Source organism: Gymnoscopelus microlampas (genome assembly GCF_963454915.1).
Source record: "Gymnoscopelus microlampas genome assembly, chromosome: 22".
Classification (NCBI taxonomy): Eukaryota; Metazoa; Chordata; class Actinopteri; order Myctophiformes; family Myctophidae; genus Gymnoscopelus; species Gymnoscopelus microlampas.
Window position 1 is genome coordinate 1,215,286 of NC_139959.1, and position 17,420 is coordinate 1,232,705.

Sequence of the window (17,420 nt, forward strand, 5' to 3'; positions counted from 1 at the left end):
GTTTAGGAATAAGGTTAGGTTTAGGCATAGTTTTACTGAGGTTACGTTTAGGAATAAGGTTAGGTTTAGGCATAGTTTTACTGAGGTTACGTTTAGGAATGAGGTTAGGTTTAGGCAGTTTTACTGAGGTTACGTTTAGGAATAAGGTTAGGTTTAGGCATAGTTTTACTGAGGTTACGTTTAGGAATAAGGTTAGGTTTAGGCATAGTTTTACTGAGGTTACGTTTAGGAATACGGTTAGGTTTAGGAATAGTTTTACTGAGGTTACGTTTAGGAATAAGGTTAGGTTTAGGCATAGTTTTACTGAGGTTACGTTTAGGAATAAGGTTAGGTTTAGGCATAGTTTTACTGAGGTTACGTTTAGGAATGAGGTTAGGTTTAGGCAGTTTTACTGAGGTTACGTTTAGGAATAAGGTTAGGTTTAGGCATAGTTTTACTGAGGTTACGTTTAGGAATAAGGTTAGGTTTAGGCATAGTTTTACTGAGGTTACGTTTAGGAATAAGGTTAGGTTTAGGCATAGTTTAGAACCTCTAGTACAGTATAATGTCTATTGAGAAATACGTGTGGTTAGCGTTGTTTACAGTTTACAGTAAATTGTATCTATAGCACACTCACCTTTATCTGTCTTTAAGTATTGTTATGAGAAAATCCTGTTGATCTGATGTTTTTGTAGAGAAGACAATGCGTTCTCTGCTGTCACAGTGCTGTGGGGCCGAATTACTTTGATTTCTGAAACGTCATTGCTACTTTTATTACTCCATTTTTATTACTACATGCCTTGTAGTTAACCCTTCACTTGTGTCTGTGGGCTGTGATCAAGTTGAAAAGCTCAGAATAAATGGTTTGAATTTACATTTTTACACTATTTAAATGTTATTCTATGGTGGATATTATGTAGTCTGAGAGAAAAGGTGAAATCACTTCTCCAACAACTATGTTTTTTGTCGCTGGTCATCTTGCAAACTATTTTTCAACATTCATTGTCCTTTTACAACTTTGTTTTTATGTGAACCATGTTACCTGTTTGATCAAAGTCCTTCAAATATGACTTCATATTTCACTTGTACTGGTGGGAGGCTAGCATCAGAGGTCTCAATGGTATCAAACAATGACTAGTATCAGAATGCTTAATTTTTTAAACAAAAAACATTTAGTTTGAACCCAAAAAATATCACCTTTAAATAAATAATAAAAAGTAATTATACCTGTAAGGAATTATATATCATGTATGCATGGATAGATATGAACAGACAGCAGTATGTTACTGTATATATCAGCAGTAATATGTTATGTTATAGGCTTACATTAAATCAATAGCAGTAAAGAATAGAGTCTTTGATAAAGTGCATCGTTAAAAAAAAGATATCGCTGCCAAAATGCATGCCGCATATTTTGTACAGCCAGGTGCATGAAGTAATGTGTGTGTGTGTGTGTGTGTGTGTGTGTGTGTGTGTGTGTGTGTGTGTGTGTGTGTGTGTGTGTGTGTGTGTGTGCGTGCGTGTGCGTGTGCCTGTGCGTGTGTGTGTGTCTCTGTGTGTGTGTGCGTGTGTAGGCTCGGCAGCTGTGAGAGCAGCATACACTTCCAATGACCTGACCCAGGGTCAGCGTGTGCACCCACATACTTGCAGTTGCGCACGCATCTGTGTGTGTGTGTGTGTGTGTGTGTGTGTGTGTGTGTGTATGTGTGTGTGTGTGTGTGTGTGTGTGTGTGTGTGTGTGTGTGTGTGTGTGTGTGTGTGTGTGTGTGTGTGTGTGTGTGTGTGTGTGTGTGTGTGTGTGCGTGTGTTTGCGCACTTGTATACCCCACAAGTATAGTAGAATTTGAGAAATAGACATAGTGAGGACAATTTCCCCGGTTGTCACAAGAAAAAAAACAATGTTTTATGACCCTAACCCTTTAGGACAGGGGTCTTCAACAGGGGGTCCGGGACTGCTGGGGGGTCCTCAGAGTTAATACAGGGGGTCCGCCAAATCTTTGTGTGGTATGATATTTTTTTTTACATTAACCACTTGAACCCTAGCATCCCTTTTCTGTGGAGAACTTTAGCCGAAAATAGCAGATCTACAAGCTCACAACGCCTCGTTGTGAGCTTGTAGATCGGCTATTTTTGGCAAAGAGTTATAGGTGTAGAGGGAAAAGAGCAGCAAAAGTTTATCTGAAACCCCATTTTATACAATAAAAAGGGGGTCCCTGCTTCATCTCTCTCTCAGCTAGGGGGTCCTTGGCCTGAAAACGTTGAAGACCCCTGCTTTAGGATTAGGGTTAGAAATGGCCAAAAAAAACATTCATAAAATCCCCATCCTAAAATGGTGATTTCCTCATGTCCTGATGTTCTGTGCGTGTGCGTGTGTGCGTGCGTGCGTGCGTGCGTGTGTGTGTGTGTGCGTGCGTGCGTGCGTGCGTGCGTGCGTGCGTGCGTGCGTGCGTGCGTGCGTGCGTGCGTGCGTGCGTGCGTGCGTGCGTGCGTGCATAAGTCAACCCACTGACCATCTGTGCACAGACTGCATACAGACTCATGCATTGTTCTTAGAGCGAGCGGCCCCTCCCCTCTCTCTTTATCCAACACAATGCGAACAGTTATGAAAGTGTTGATTTACATTATCATGGACTGACAGGATAGTATACTGTACATTATATACTGTACTGTTACAGCTGACCTCCTGGGTCAAAGTGATAATTACCTCATTGTTGCTTCTGTGTGGGAAACAAGCACAGCTGCAAGTGATCATAAAATTAACGCAGTAAGCCACGAGAGTTTTTTTGTGAATTTTATAAGAGTGGTTCTCAAACAAGGACCCCCAAATTAATACATGTTTGGCCGCGGACCCCCATCTGAAAATATTTTTTTCAGATTTTTTTTTTTTATACACGAAGATTATTGCTCTAACAATAAACAATACGGTTACCAAATATACCAACATGAAAATGATAGACATACCCCAATTAAAACTGTTTTTTAATAACAATTTCACTACAAGAATAATTTCCACAAGAAAATGTAACAACAAAGTAAAAAATGAGAACACGTTTTCAGGGGATGAAGGCCAGACTGGTTGAAACATGTTTTGGATATTACTATAGATTTTGTCCAAACATCAAGGCAATCGGTACAAATTATCTCTATAGTCATGTTATCAAGACAGACCTGTCCAATTTGTCATATTCCATCCTGGAAGATTGGCTTCCAAAGTTTGCAGCAGTGGCCCATTTTGAAAAAAATGCCTCAAAATCATGAATGCAGCGTCCGATTACCGTGAAACATTGCTGGCCCACAGTGAGCTACCTGCCCTGGCGGACACCTGCATGTGCTCCGAGGAGCAAATTCTTCCAGTTTAAAAAAAAAATCTCTGTAGAGCACCTGGTTGCTTCTCTCGTTTCTCTAAGCTGTTCTCGTGTTGAGATGTTGAAGTTCACCTAAGGGCTTTATTATAGCATTGCATGTACATGTAGCCTACAGCAGATCTCCAGCAGCACTGCACCAGACCCTGGAAGCTATTATCTCTGACATGTTGTACTGTAGGTAGCTGAACAAAACCCTAATCTATGAACCTTCTCTCTGCCAGACCACTGTTTTTGTGTGCGTGCGTGTGTGTGTGTGTGTGTGTGTGTGTGTGTGTGTGTGTGTGTGTGTGTGTGTGTGTGTGTGTGTGTGTGTGTGTGTGTGTGTGTGTGTGTGTGTGTGTGTGTGTGTGTGTGTGCTTCTGGATTGCCTGAAAACAGGCCATATTGTCTGCACTCTGCAGCCAACAACACTTAAGTAATATGTGGTGAATTTGTACATCTGGAACAGGACAAGTCTGCCAGGAACCATGTCCAAGAGAAATGTCTCATTACATTGCTGATGTTATTCCATCCCCAGAGGGACACTGAACCCCCCAAACCCATGGGTTTGATTTGTAGAAAACAAAAACAAGTAAAATGATTTTTGTAACTACTTAAACCATATAAACTTCATCATACAACAAATTGTGCGTGCGTGTGTGTGTGTGTGCGTGCATGCGTGCATACATTGATATTCCCCTGTGAGTCTTGGTCAAGTATGTATGTTCCGAAATAAATGCATGTGGGTGCGTGTGTGCGTGTGTGCGTGTGTGCGTGTGTGTGTGTGTGTGTGTGGGAGTCTCCGCAAGGGAGAAAGAAAACTGTAAGGCTCCATTGATTCAACATAACGTCCAACAAATGCTTTACGTCTAGTTGTAAGAATTTGAGTCTGTTATCTTATCTTCAAATCTTATCGTAAATGCTGCGCTTTGGAACGACAGAATGGAACATTTATAAGAACGTCTTTGTTCTCCTTTGTTCTCCATTAGCATTCTGTAGCTGAGTATGTATGATGTATGTACAACGTGATGAACATACTGGACCAATGTGTCCATTTATCATTGTCACAGAATATTAATCGTCAGTTTTATTTAATGTGTTGTTATGTGTTGAGACAAAACACTAAATATAAAGTTATATCTCATCTCATCTTATCATAGTACGACAAACAGCTTTCTGGCTCAGCGCAGCAACCCTTAACCCATTAAAAGGAAAGCATCATTTTAGATTTTTGCGTTGGATATTCAAAAATAGAGCCGAAGTCTGATGTAATTTACGCATCCTACCTGAGTCATGTTTTTTTTTTTTACCCCATTCTGAACACGTCTTTAATATCACGTCATATGAGAACTGTGTTCCAAAAATAAGCAAATGAGCAGGGCGGTTTGACATATGGATATGAAGCATCAACTGACGGCGAGAAAACCACAATTCTTATATGAGACGATTCTAAGATGACTAATGTTATTTTCCATATAGAGAAAATACTTCCATGACCCAGGGGATGAGTGAGGGACGTCAGAACTTCGGTTCGCTATAGCAGATATACAAGCTCACAGCGCGTCACTTTGTGCCGTGCTGCAAACTTGTAAATCTGCTGTTTTTGAACATTTTTGAAAAAATCTTGAAAGTGTGAGAACTACTGATTTTGAAGGCATTTGTAGAATCGGCCTCAGGTTTGAACTCAAACCCTCCATTTTCAGTAAAACAAACCTGAGTTGCAACTGTATGTATGTATGTAAAATAAGATACTATGTGACGTTCCCAAAATTAGAAGTACAATGTTTTCCAGATATAAAGAAAAATGGTGTAGTGATATATGGTATAAACCTAAGTTGTGAACTAATTGTCTCATAAAGGACAGGTACATTGTAGAACCTTATGTGAAGTATAATTTCAGCTAAAGACAACGATCTCTCTGTGTGCAAAAATACGGTCATGAACATTACCATTAGCTCTGGAGACTGGCAGGTTTAATGCCACTCCAGAGGAAGAGAGATACTGTTTGTTTTGTGAACTTGGTGAAATTGAAAATGAGGTACGCTTTTTGTTTTATTGCTCTAAATATGATTATATAAGAGAGGTATTTGTTAGTAAGATGTATTGTATTTGCGGCGATGTCCTTGAGATATGTTTGTTAAAGGAGCCTTTGTTGTGGCATATTTGTCAAGCTTGGGGGAGAAGACAGAACACTCTGTATAATTCTGAGATGTAATTGAATGTATTATGTGAATATATTGTAAAACATGCTGTAAGCGTAAAATGGTGTCATATAAGGGTTGGGCACTTTGTGTGCAAAACAAAGAAATAAAATGATCTATCTATCTATCTATCTATCTGTCTGTCTGTCTGTCTGTCTGTCTGTCTGTCTATTGTTGGAAAAGAGATGTTAATCTCAATGAGTATTTTAACATGGTTAAATAAAGGATAATGATGAAGAGGTAGTGGAACCTGTTCCATGGGCAGGAATGGTCTGTACCTCATCGCCGTCGGCTCTCAATTCCTGCCTGAACTTCTGCTGCCTCAGCAAGTTGAGACACACACTGTTCAATGTAACTCTACACAGCCCTGCATGACCCACACCAAAACCACATCCACATACGTGTGTATGTGTGTGTGTGTGTGTGTGTGTGTGTGTGTGTGTGTGTGTGTGTGTGTGTGTGTGTGTGTGTGTGTGTGTGTGTGTGTGTGTGTGTGTGTGTGTGTGTGTGTGTGTGTGTGTGTGTGTGTGTGTGTGTGTGTGCGCGCGAGCGCACTTGTATTACTTCACTTGTGGGCCAAATACCCCCACACGGTCTGTACAGAATTTGAGGAATAGACATTGTGAGGAAAACTTTCCCGATCCTCATAAGGGAAATAATTGTTTTAAGGTTAAATATTTAGGGAGTTTTACAATCAGGATCAGACTCAGTTGGGGTTAGATATTTAGAGGTTAGTTTTAGGGGTTAGGGTTGGAGTTATGCCTGAATTAAACTTAGTTGCGTGCCTGTGTCATCTACAAGCTCACAATGGGTCGAAGTGTGACGCATTGTGAGCTTGCAGATACTGCTCAAAGAAATGTAGGGAACACTTTGATCCCTTAATTATTTGGAGTTTCCATGAACTGTGTACATACTGCTAACAAAAACTGCTCAAAAGAATTAGGGGATCAAAGTGTTTAATTATCTTTAGCAGTAATGTTCTATTTTTAGCTTAAAAATTATATATGAATTACATTCATAAAATTTGCTGTCCTGAAATGCTGATATCCTCACTAGTATAGTAATACAAACGCGCGTGTCTGTGTGTGTGTGTGTGTGTGTGTGTGTGTGTGTGTGTGTGTGTGTGTGTGTGTGTGTGTGTGTGTGTGTGTGTGTGTGTGTGTGTGTGTGTGTGTGTGTGCGTGCGTGCGTGCGTGCGTGCGTGCGCGTGTGCGTGTGTGCGTGTGTGTGTGTTTGTTATGCTTGGTTAAGCTTGGCTTTTGGGTTGAATACTCACAGGAATGTCATTAGTGTCTTTTAATGTGCTTTGGGGCTTGTGTCGGTTATAAGGCTGGTTTGTACTTAGCCGCGCGCCGATGCCGCCCACCGAAAATACCAGATCTACAAGCTCACAACGCGACGCAGGGCGACGCGTTGTGAGCTTGTAGATCTGGTATTTTCGGTGCACGACACACCACGTGCACGTAATAAAATAACTGAAGGAACTGTCGCTGTCTATCGTTCTATGTATAATATGCTTGATTCTTTTGCACATTAGATCGAACATCTCTGCTTTGATTAGACTTGTATCTGCACCTGTTTTTTGGAAAAATGCTAAAAAATGTGTCTTAAACCTAATATGTAATCTTCTTCCTTGTACACTTGTTTTGTTATTTTTTTCTTTATTATATTATTAGGTTAGATTGTAGCACAATTCACGTAACAAGTCCCAACAACATTTCGTTAGTGACAAATAAAACCTGATTCTTGATATATGAAGCCCTTTAGGCTTCTGGAATGTTTCAGAGGGAGTTTTGGCTTTGTGACAAAGACCAGAAAACAAAGGACGTCTTTGATTGTAAGCAGTGGTGTAAAGTAACTCAGTACATTTACTCAAGTACTTGTACTTGAGTAAATGTCTCAAGGTACTTTTACTTTACTTTAGAAGTATACGATTTCTTGATACCGTATACTTCTACTCCATTTATAATATATCAGGATTTATATTTTGATGGACTTGGCCGATGTAATTCTTATCTTTCCTTCTTTTTAATTTATTCTTCTGACAATCACTCCTTCCCAACAAGGCAAAACAATTACATTAATTTACCCCTCTGTCATACTTCAAAACATAACATTTTCATACAATTTAGAGGCCCTCAGTTGAACTTGTAGAACTCTCTAGACGCATCATCAAAGAAATACATCATTAAAGAAATACTACACCCAAAACATGACTTATTTTCTATCAATTATTCACCCTGTGAATCCTTGAATTCATGGACATTTTTGTTTTTGTGGTATTCCTGAGTCAATATGTGCTGACGCTGCTGTGCTAGGAGACTCAATGCAAAACTATACGAATAATATAAACTCCAAAACCACTCTCTGTAATCACTGAGAGGCCTATGATCCGGGTTCAAAAGAGAATGTTTTGAATATAGTTTTGCAAGATTTGTCTCCTATTAACTTCAATGAGTCAATTATTACGAATTATTACCTCAGGAATGCAACAAAAACATGTATTCAAGGCTTCATGGGGTGAGAAATTGGCAGACAATAAGTGATGTTTTTGTGTGAAGTATTCCATTAAAGCAGTGGTTCTCAACCAGTGGTCCTTGAGGAGGTTCCAGGTGGTCCCCAGCTAAATGATGGAGAGTTGGTAACCAAATGGACCCTTATAGATCTAAAACTATTGAGTGTAAAATTAAACCATTTTAATTTTACGCTCTCAAGAGTTAAATTATTGTTAAACATCTGCATTACTTAATTTACAAGAAGTCTACACAATTGAATGAAAATAATTGTTATTTTGATCAACGTGTGCCTGTCATCTCTCCTATTGGTACCAACATCAATACAGCATGGAATTGTGGACAAAATCTTATCCAACGATAACAACATATTCTAGTTTTGGGTCCAAGAGTCTATGTCTCATCAAAGGGTGGTTCCGTGGCCCAAATGCCAAATCAATAATGGACCTTGATATGAAAAGGTTGAAAACCACTGCTTTAAAATCATCATTTCCATTGCCAATTTTTAGGAAACGTTTAAATAATATCTTATCTCATTCACACTGTAGGCTATATGATTAAGTTCTCATGTGTAATTCTTACTCGTTTGTTTTGTATTTTTCTTTTCCTATGTAGTCGCCTTGTAAGTCTGGATTCTTTTGTATTGCTCTTATTGAACTTTAAATGTATGTTATTTAATGGTCTCTCGTATTAAGGATAAGCTTATCGGCTTTCTTCCTATATTTCTTGCACAATAACGTGTTTCTTCTGATACACTTGTCTTGTTTTTATATACAATGTGCTAATAAACTAAACTAAACTAATAGTAAGGAGCAGGCTGACAGTGAGTAATGCATCTCCTGCACCGGGTCGCTGCTCCAAGCTGCTTTAAATGCGCGAGACGCAGCGAGAAAGCGAGCGGAAGTGAAATGACCAATCAGAGTGAATGATGGTGTTGTTGATGTGAAATAACCAATCAGAATGAGCGATGGTGTTGTTGAAGTCAAACAGATGAAATCTTCTGAGTGTCTCTTCATCACTGTGATGCCTATAGACACGTCAATATGAACTGCATCCGTCAGGGAAGACTTTATCTGTCTACACTTTATTTCTCTACTCTCTCTCTCTCTCTCTCTCTCTCTCTCTCCTCTGTCTCGCACGCCACTCTGTCCCCACACACATAAATTGACTGCACATATTTAGTTCTCCCTCACCCACGCACGCGCCCGTACACACACACACACACACACACACACACACACACACACACACACACACACACACACACACACACACACACACACACACACACACACACTCACACACACACACACACACACGTGCATGCCCGTACACACGCATGCACGCACTCTTGCACACACACACACGCACACGCACACGCACACACACACACACACACACACACACACACACACACTGAATTGAGTAGAAATGGATTATAATCATACTCTCGTTTTTCCTCCGACTCCTACCGCCTCTCTCTTTCCCTCTCTCTCTCTTCTCTCTCTCTCTCTCCCTCCCTCCTCAGCCGTTCTCAAGATTCAGGATTCTTTTCCATAACCTTCCCACCGATCTGCCTGCCATCCACTGTGACATTTATTGGCACTAAGTGTGTGTGTGTGTGTGTGTGTGTGTGTGTGTGTGTGTGTGTGTGTGTGTGTGTGTGTGTGTGTGTGTGTGTGCGCGTGCGCGCGCGCGCACATGTGCACGTGCGTAACAGACAGATAGGCAGGCCATTACTGTCCAGTGTTCATAAGCCTGGTTGCCTGGTAGAAAAGCTGTCTCGGAGCCTGCTGGTCTGCAGGGTCTTCAGATTGTGGTTCTGCTTGCCAGACCATAGCAGCTGAAACAGTGCATGGGTCGTGGTGGCTGAGGTCTGTCTTTACTGACACAATTTCCAGTGTATTTATCCTGGATGGAGCGACGCTCACATCCACTGATGCTCTGGTTTATCTGCATAACCCTCTGTAGTGCCTTGCATTTAGGTCAGTACAGTTTCCATAGCAGGCAGTGATGCAGCCAGGAAGCTCTCATTGGAGTCTCTATAAAAGGTCTGTATAGGATCGTGGGCTACGGTGAAAAAAATAAGTAAATACCACTGTGAGATGAGTGACAAGAGTTATTAATGTAACAAGCCCAGGTTGGCCCGGCTCCGAAGTAAGCCTTGCCGAGCTATGTGCCCCATATGGCATGGGAGTCTATCTCCTTTTTCTATAGTGTGAAATGGCTTGATGTACAAGCACACCTCCTGGACATGATGCTAGTATATCTCATAGGGACTTACCCCTAATCCAACCCTTGATGCAGAGTGCAGGGAGGCATGGGGTCCCATTTTTATAGTCTTTTTGGTATGACCCGGCCAAGGAATCGAACCCCAACCTGACCTCCGAACCTCAGGGCGAACACTTAAACCACAAGGCCACTGAGCTGGTGGCCAGGCCTGTGTCTGACCTATTCATGAGGAAAAAAAAGAAATGGCCCGAGCCAGGTCCTAATCAATGGGTCGGGCCGAGGCCCTCTTGAAGACCTCTAGCAAGAGGTGTTGTTGTGAACTCCATCACTAAGTTGGAGCTGTGTGTTGCCATGCAGTAATGAGTGTAGAGGGAGTAGAGAAGGGTCAGAAAACAGCCCTGGAGCGCTCCTGTGTTGAGGGTCAGGGGGTTAGAGGTGATTGAGTTCATCATCCTCACCTCCTGGCATTACTCTGACAGAAAGTCCAGGATCCAGTTATAGTTTGGTTGTAAGTGTTTTTTAAGTGGTTAAGTGTGTATGTGGGTGTTGAACCAATATAAAGTATTAACAAGAGCTTCTGATTTAATTGAATACAGGTTCTGTTTTCACATTTCCTGAAAAATAACGCTTGGACACCCGAAAGAGATGATATACAGATGTAAACTCTACATGCACACACACACAATACTCACTGAAGGATAAACTGTGTATGTAAAGCTTCCTGAAAATCAGTGAAGTGAATGTATAAATGTTGATAAACCTACCCCCCCCCCCCCCCCCCCCCCCCCCCACACACACACACACACACACACACACACACACACACACACACACACACACACACACACACACACACACACACACACACACACACTTAATGCCAATAAATGTCACAGTAGATGGCAGGCAGATCGGTGGGAAAGTTGCAGTGTGCAGGAGACAGGAAGCAGCTGTGAAGTAACACACACACACACACACACACACACACACACACACACACACACACACACACACACACACACACACACACACACACACACACACACACACACACACACACACACACACACACACACAGACTCAGAGAGAGAGAGAGAGAGAGAGAGAGAGAGAGAGAGAGAGAGAGAGAGAGAGAGAGAGAGACTCCAGACTGAGTCAGGAAGGATTTTAAAACAAGATAACATCCCGGTCAAAACCAGAGATCTGTTAAATGTTAACGTTTCTGAACCAAATATAAAAAACATATATCAACGTTTCCATGTTAAAAGTCTAACGTACAATATCTACATAAAAACAAGTTTAAGTACAATATTTGACAGGAGCAAGTGGAGTAGAAGTATAAAGTAGTGAAACATAGATATACTCAAGTAAAGTAGAAGTACCTCAAACTTGCACTGAAGTACAGTGTAAATGTTCGAACTGACTGCATGCAATGGCTCGAACACATGGTTCGACTTTCAAACGCCATGCAGTTCACAACTCTCTTTATGGATATTTTCTGTCCTAAATCATTGTGGTTTCCACACTATATGACTGATCAGTGACAGGGGATCACACACAACCACAAGATTTCACCGGAATGCGATAGTACAGTCAGACGCAATGACTTGCTGTATATTTTTTATAGAATTGTATTCCTGCTCATTTTAACATTTTTTTTTATCATATACTTAATGCCTTTCAATGTGGGTCAAGGATAGTGATTTGTGTAACTTTTAATCAGTGAACCAAAGTCAACCAACTTACGCAGAGCGCAGGGGAGAGATTGAATAATTTTCTCGGTTGGTCACGGTGATCAGTTAAATTATTCAAGAAGTAGGCCTACAGTATTTCAAACACACCGAACACAGTTCAATTGGAATTATCCCCTAAAGGAACCTGCCAAACAATACTGGCCAACCCTACAGTACACAGGAAAGACGTTTCCAAATACCCACAAAGGGCGAGCGGCCGTTGCGTGCTGATTCCGACCATTTTATAGACTATATTTAACACTGGAATATCAACATTGCTAATATGTATGACACCTGAATTAATAAAGGTCTATGGATATATCCATCTATCCAAACAGACAGACAGTCTTTTTGTTTACGAAAATAAGATCGGGGGATTTGTCGGCGAGTGCCATAGGTCGGCAACAGGATAATCAGGGCTAAAATCTTGCAGTGTGAACTCGGCATAAGTCAGCAGTGTTGAGCTTCTCAAAGACCATATTTTCAACACATATTTTTTCAGCAGCAGTTATCTGCCTCACTGATGATGGGTGCAGGAGAATATTAGGAGGCCTCTCTCTCTGTGTGTGTGTGTGTGTGTGTGTGTGTGTGTGTGTGTGTGTGTGTGTGTGTGTGTGTGTGTGTGTGTGTGTGTGTGTGTGTGTGTGTGTGTGTGTGTGTGTGTGTGTGTGTGTGTGTGTGTGTGTGTGTGTGTGCGCGTGCGTGTGCGCGTGTGCATGTGTGTGTGTGGATGCGCGCGTGTCAGAATAATTGCAGGGACCCCTTCGATTTTAGTCTGTTCTCCACCCATCCCTCTTTAGTCCATCATCACACACGCACACACACACACAAACACACACACATTCCGCAGCTCAAAGATAAGGCAAGGACACTTATGTCTTTCATCTGAGGGAGGGAGGAGAGCATTCCAGACAGAAAGACAGACAGACAGACAGACAGACAGACAGACAGACAGACAGACAGACAGACAGACAGACAGACAGACAGACAGGCAGGCAGGCAGGCAGGCAGGCAGGCAGGCAGGCAGGCAGGCAGGCAGGCAGGCAAGCAGACACACAGATTCCAGTCTTTCTCCGGCCACCAAATCCATCAGACCAACACACACAAACATACCCATGCAGGTTTATTATATATTTGTGAGTACATTAAAGCTTTAGGACAGTGATTTTATGGATGCATTTTAAGATTTTTGGCTATTTCAAATCCTAAAGCCGAAAATAGCCGATCTACGAGCTCATAACGCATCGCGTCGAAACACGTTGTGAGCTTGTAGATCAGGTATTTTCGGTGCATGACGCACTGGCGGGCTACTATGTATAAATCAGGAATAACTCCAACCCTTACCCCTAAAACTAAGCTCTAAATATCTAACTCTAACCTGAATCGTTTCCTAATCACAAGCCTAACTATAAAAACATGTTTTTAACCATAAAATAACAGCCATTTCTATTGTTTCTCAAATTCCACACTATACTTGTGAAGACATTTGGCCCTCACAAGTATAGTAAAGTGCCCCCCCCCCACACACACACACACACACACACACACACACACACACACACACACACACACACACACACACACACACACACACACACACACACACACACACACACACACACACAGAGAGTGGTGGATCATAAGTCAGGTGTATAGGATGTGTTTTTCTGCTGTCAGACGGCCCATCCATTAAAGAGTAGATGTTTAGACAGCGTGGATGGGCAGCTTCATCTGCTTCCTGAGTCGTAAACAGGGGCGGATTATGTATAAATCTCCATCCGACCTCAACGTTAACATTTCGCTAAGTGGCTCATTGCTCAGGGCAGCACAGCTAGACATCTAGTACATGGTACTCTACAAACTAGACTCTACATCCAGGGTTCTATTCGTAAACAAAAACAGAGGGGAGTTAACATCATCTTTTTAATTAAATTGTTGTTGTGTTGCTAAAACACACATCTCACATCACAAGGTCACCGGTATAAAAGAGTGGGTGATTGCTTTCTTTTTTAAATGTTCCCAACATTTTTGAGTTTCATGAAAATAAGAGATTTTTGGGGTAACTATTACTAATACAGAAAGAAACAAGGGAAACAAAGTCAGATAACAAGAAGTCACAATAGAAACAAAATGAGACAGAATATCGTCGCTGTCTGGCAGAAACTAAATTGTTCAGCTTTTTAATGTTTTTTTCATTAATCAGTCGGTGCTATTGAACACCCAATGAAAAGTATTAAAAAGCGCTTCTGAAAAACCATCTGACTCCATTGGATCCTCAAATTGTCTGCTAAACCAGCTAACTCCACCAAAGGGGGGTGGAGTTAGCTGGTTTTGCTGACTCCAGGCGAGGTCCATTCAGCTGTTTTTATCAATGATGGACAAAACCTCCTTTTTGATTTGTTTTTTAATTTCCAGAAACATTTTCATTTTGGAGTTAGCTGGTTTCTGCCCCACAGCAGAGCTTCTTGTGCAAGTAGAGAAACATTTGGAGCAGATATAAATAGAGCAGATATATAGAATCACAGTCTGATAGTGAGAGATAGAAGCTGTCTCTTGTGCAGCTGAGAGACATCATGTAGCAGCAGCTATCAGACATGTCAGTGAGTCAACATAAGTGATAGTGCCAGCGCAGCAGCAGTGGAGTGTACTCATACTCATATATACATAATAGAGTGTTTCTGTCCTTTGCATACCTCGAGAACCGTTTATCACATTGACTTCACACTTGGCGGGTGCAGTGCTGAGGAACCGAGGAAGTGCACCATGTCGAGTGTTTAAGTCGGAACCAAGGGGCTAGCATCCTGGTTGTAAATTGAGGCTATATAGGAAGTGACAGTTCATATGAATGGTCTGTAGTCTCGCTGTTTCACCCCTGCTGGTGTCAGAAGCAATTAGGCTCTATTCAAGCGGATGGGTTTTTGCCAAACTTTACACTTCATTTTATTACCGTAATAAACATTGTCATAAATGTTATATGCTTCCAGTCGCTAGTTTAAAGTCTTCTTTCAATCACCATGATATGCGTTTTGGTAAATTATGGTCCCATTTATTTTAAAATGTATGATAAAGTAGGGTATGCTGTAGGAGGGGAGTGGCTACCTTGTGATGAATTGATTGACAAACTACATATCCAATATCATTAATTCCACACCCCCGCTCTGGTCCCAACCAATAGCATTAATGTCCGAGTCCATTTTTCAGATATAGAAAGATGTCGAGTGTGAAGTCAAAAACATAAGCGGTTCTCTGAACGAGCACGTGTTCCAAGCGGTGGGCGCTCCCTGAACGGGTACTGCACTAATACTTGGAATCATCCTAACCTTTTTTTCCTTGGAGCAAACCCTTATTACATCTGACAAATGCAGATGTAAACACACACACGCGCGCGCGCGCGCACACACACACACACACACACACACACACACACACACACACACACACACACACACACACACACACACACACACACACACACACACACACACACACACACACACACACACACACACACACACACACACACACACACACACACACACACACACACACAGTGATGTTTTTTGCACCATGTCTAACATGTTGGACTTCCTCCAAACAGACACTGTGATCTTTGGCACCACTGCCACTGCCATAAATGACTAGATAAACTCCAGTCCGGTGCTGAACTCATGTGTGATGACATGGATTGAAGCAGACACCAGTGGCAGCTGAGCTGATGTGAGCTCATGGCTCCCAGTGGCTTGTAGACACATGATGTAATGGGATTCATAAGAGGATTTACTGCTGCAAAGACACACACTCTTAACCAGCATAACACAGATGAATGCTCTCTGCGCAGTAAAATACATGGTGTTCATTTAACTCAGAGAGTGTACAAATGCAACTGAATTGGAGCCATATTCGCGGATCTCTCTGTATGCCTATATATGGGCATATCAGTCGGCGTGCAACGGTTCTGGACCACCGCCTGTCTGAGCCACTTGACGCCGGGCATCACACTCCCTCGGGGGGTCCTCGGCGATACGTGTTTGAGGTTGATCTCAAACCTCAAACAGTGTCCTCAAACAGTGTTTGAGGTTGATCGGTCGGATGATTCTCGAGATACTCAAAGGACACGCATGCAGTGGTTTTGTGCATTTAGTAGTGAGATTGGATTGAAGTGTGTACATGTAATTGCATTGATGGGATTCAAGCAACATTGCATAAGCAGACTTTCCACCTCGGAGGAATACCTGGTATTCGTTCTACTAAAACTAGCCGTGTGATCCGGTTTAGATAAAAGGAAAAAGAAATCGTGGTTCCGGTGGTGGGTTCCGGTTGGTGTCGCATTGTTTTTGTTCCCCACATAGCTAGTAGTCACGCTACGAGTTAGAGAATGGACATATACCAAACCAATATTATACCAAAAGAAACACAACGATTTTACCAAATTAAACACGTTTAAAACTAGGGGAATCATTTTGGAGGTGCACGGTGCTGGTGGTTCCGGTCGTTGGTTCCGGCCACTTGATGACTTAAAAGTTAGACCAGAAAAAAAGTTAGACCGGATCAGAAAACCTGAAAATAGTATTGATCCCAGGCTAGGATTCAAGTAATAATCCGGGTTTCTTGTTTTACTCAAAAGACGGGGTTCTCCTGTCCATGCTTCATAGAGGTGGTTTTTAATGCTGGATATGTATTCAGACGTACATCAAGAAACCGAAGAGAAATCAAATTCTTTACATGAACAAAAGAGATGAAAGATTAGGGAAAACACTGCCATCGTGCTTAGCCCGATTAAGAAAACTAGCGACACTGAGGTTAAGCGTTAGGAGTCGGATGGAGGCGCTACGTCCTCCCGGTGGTGGCTCCTCACTGGCACGTGAGCCAGTAGGGTACAACAGTATGTCCTCCCAGTGGGGGCTCCTCACTGGCAGGTGAGCCAGTAGGGTAAAACAGTACATCCTCCCAGTGGGGGGTCCTCACTGGCATGTGAGCCGAGCCAGTAGAGTAATACAGTACATCCTCCCGGTGGGGGCTCCTCACTGGCATGTGAGCCAGTAGAGTACAACAGTATGTCCTCCCGGTGGAGGCTCCTCACTGGCGGGTGAGCCAGTAGAGTACAACAGCAGTTGCAACACGGAAATGTGTGTGTGTGTGTGTGTGTGTGTGTGTGTGTGTGTGTGTGTGTGTGTGTGTGTGTGTGTGTGTGTGTGCGTGTGCGTGTGCGTGTGTGTGTGTGTGTGTGGCCATATTTGTAGCCAAAAATAATTGGCTACAAATATTTAAGAAAGGATTAAAAAAGGAAAGAAATGTATTTGAAGGTTATTGGCACTGAGATGCGGGAGTGATTCAGTATTAGCTTGGAAAATGTTAAGCTGTTTATTAGCATTTTTGGCAGGTGCTCATATAGCCAGGGAGGGAGAGGGCTTTATATTC

General features: G+C 42.1%; 1 protein-coding gene across 5 annotated transcripts in view; it reads left to right on the forward strand.

The window, feature by feature from the left end:
- Window positions 1-17,420, forward strand: part of dipk1c (divergent protein kinase domain 1C) — a 71,007-nt gene that overhangs the window by 35,506 nt on the left and 18,081 nt on the right. The window lies entirely within an intron of this gene.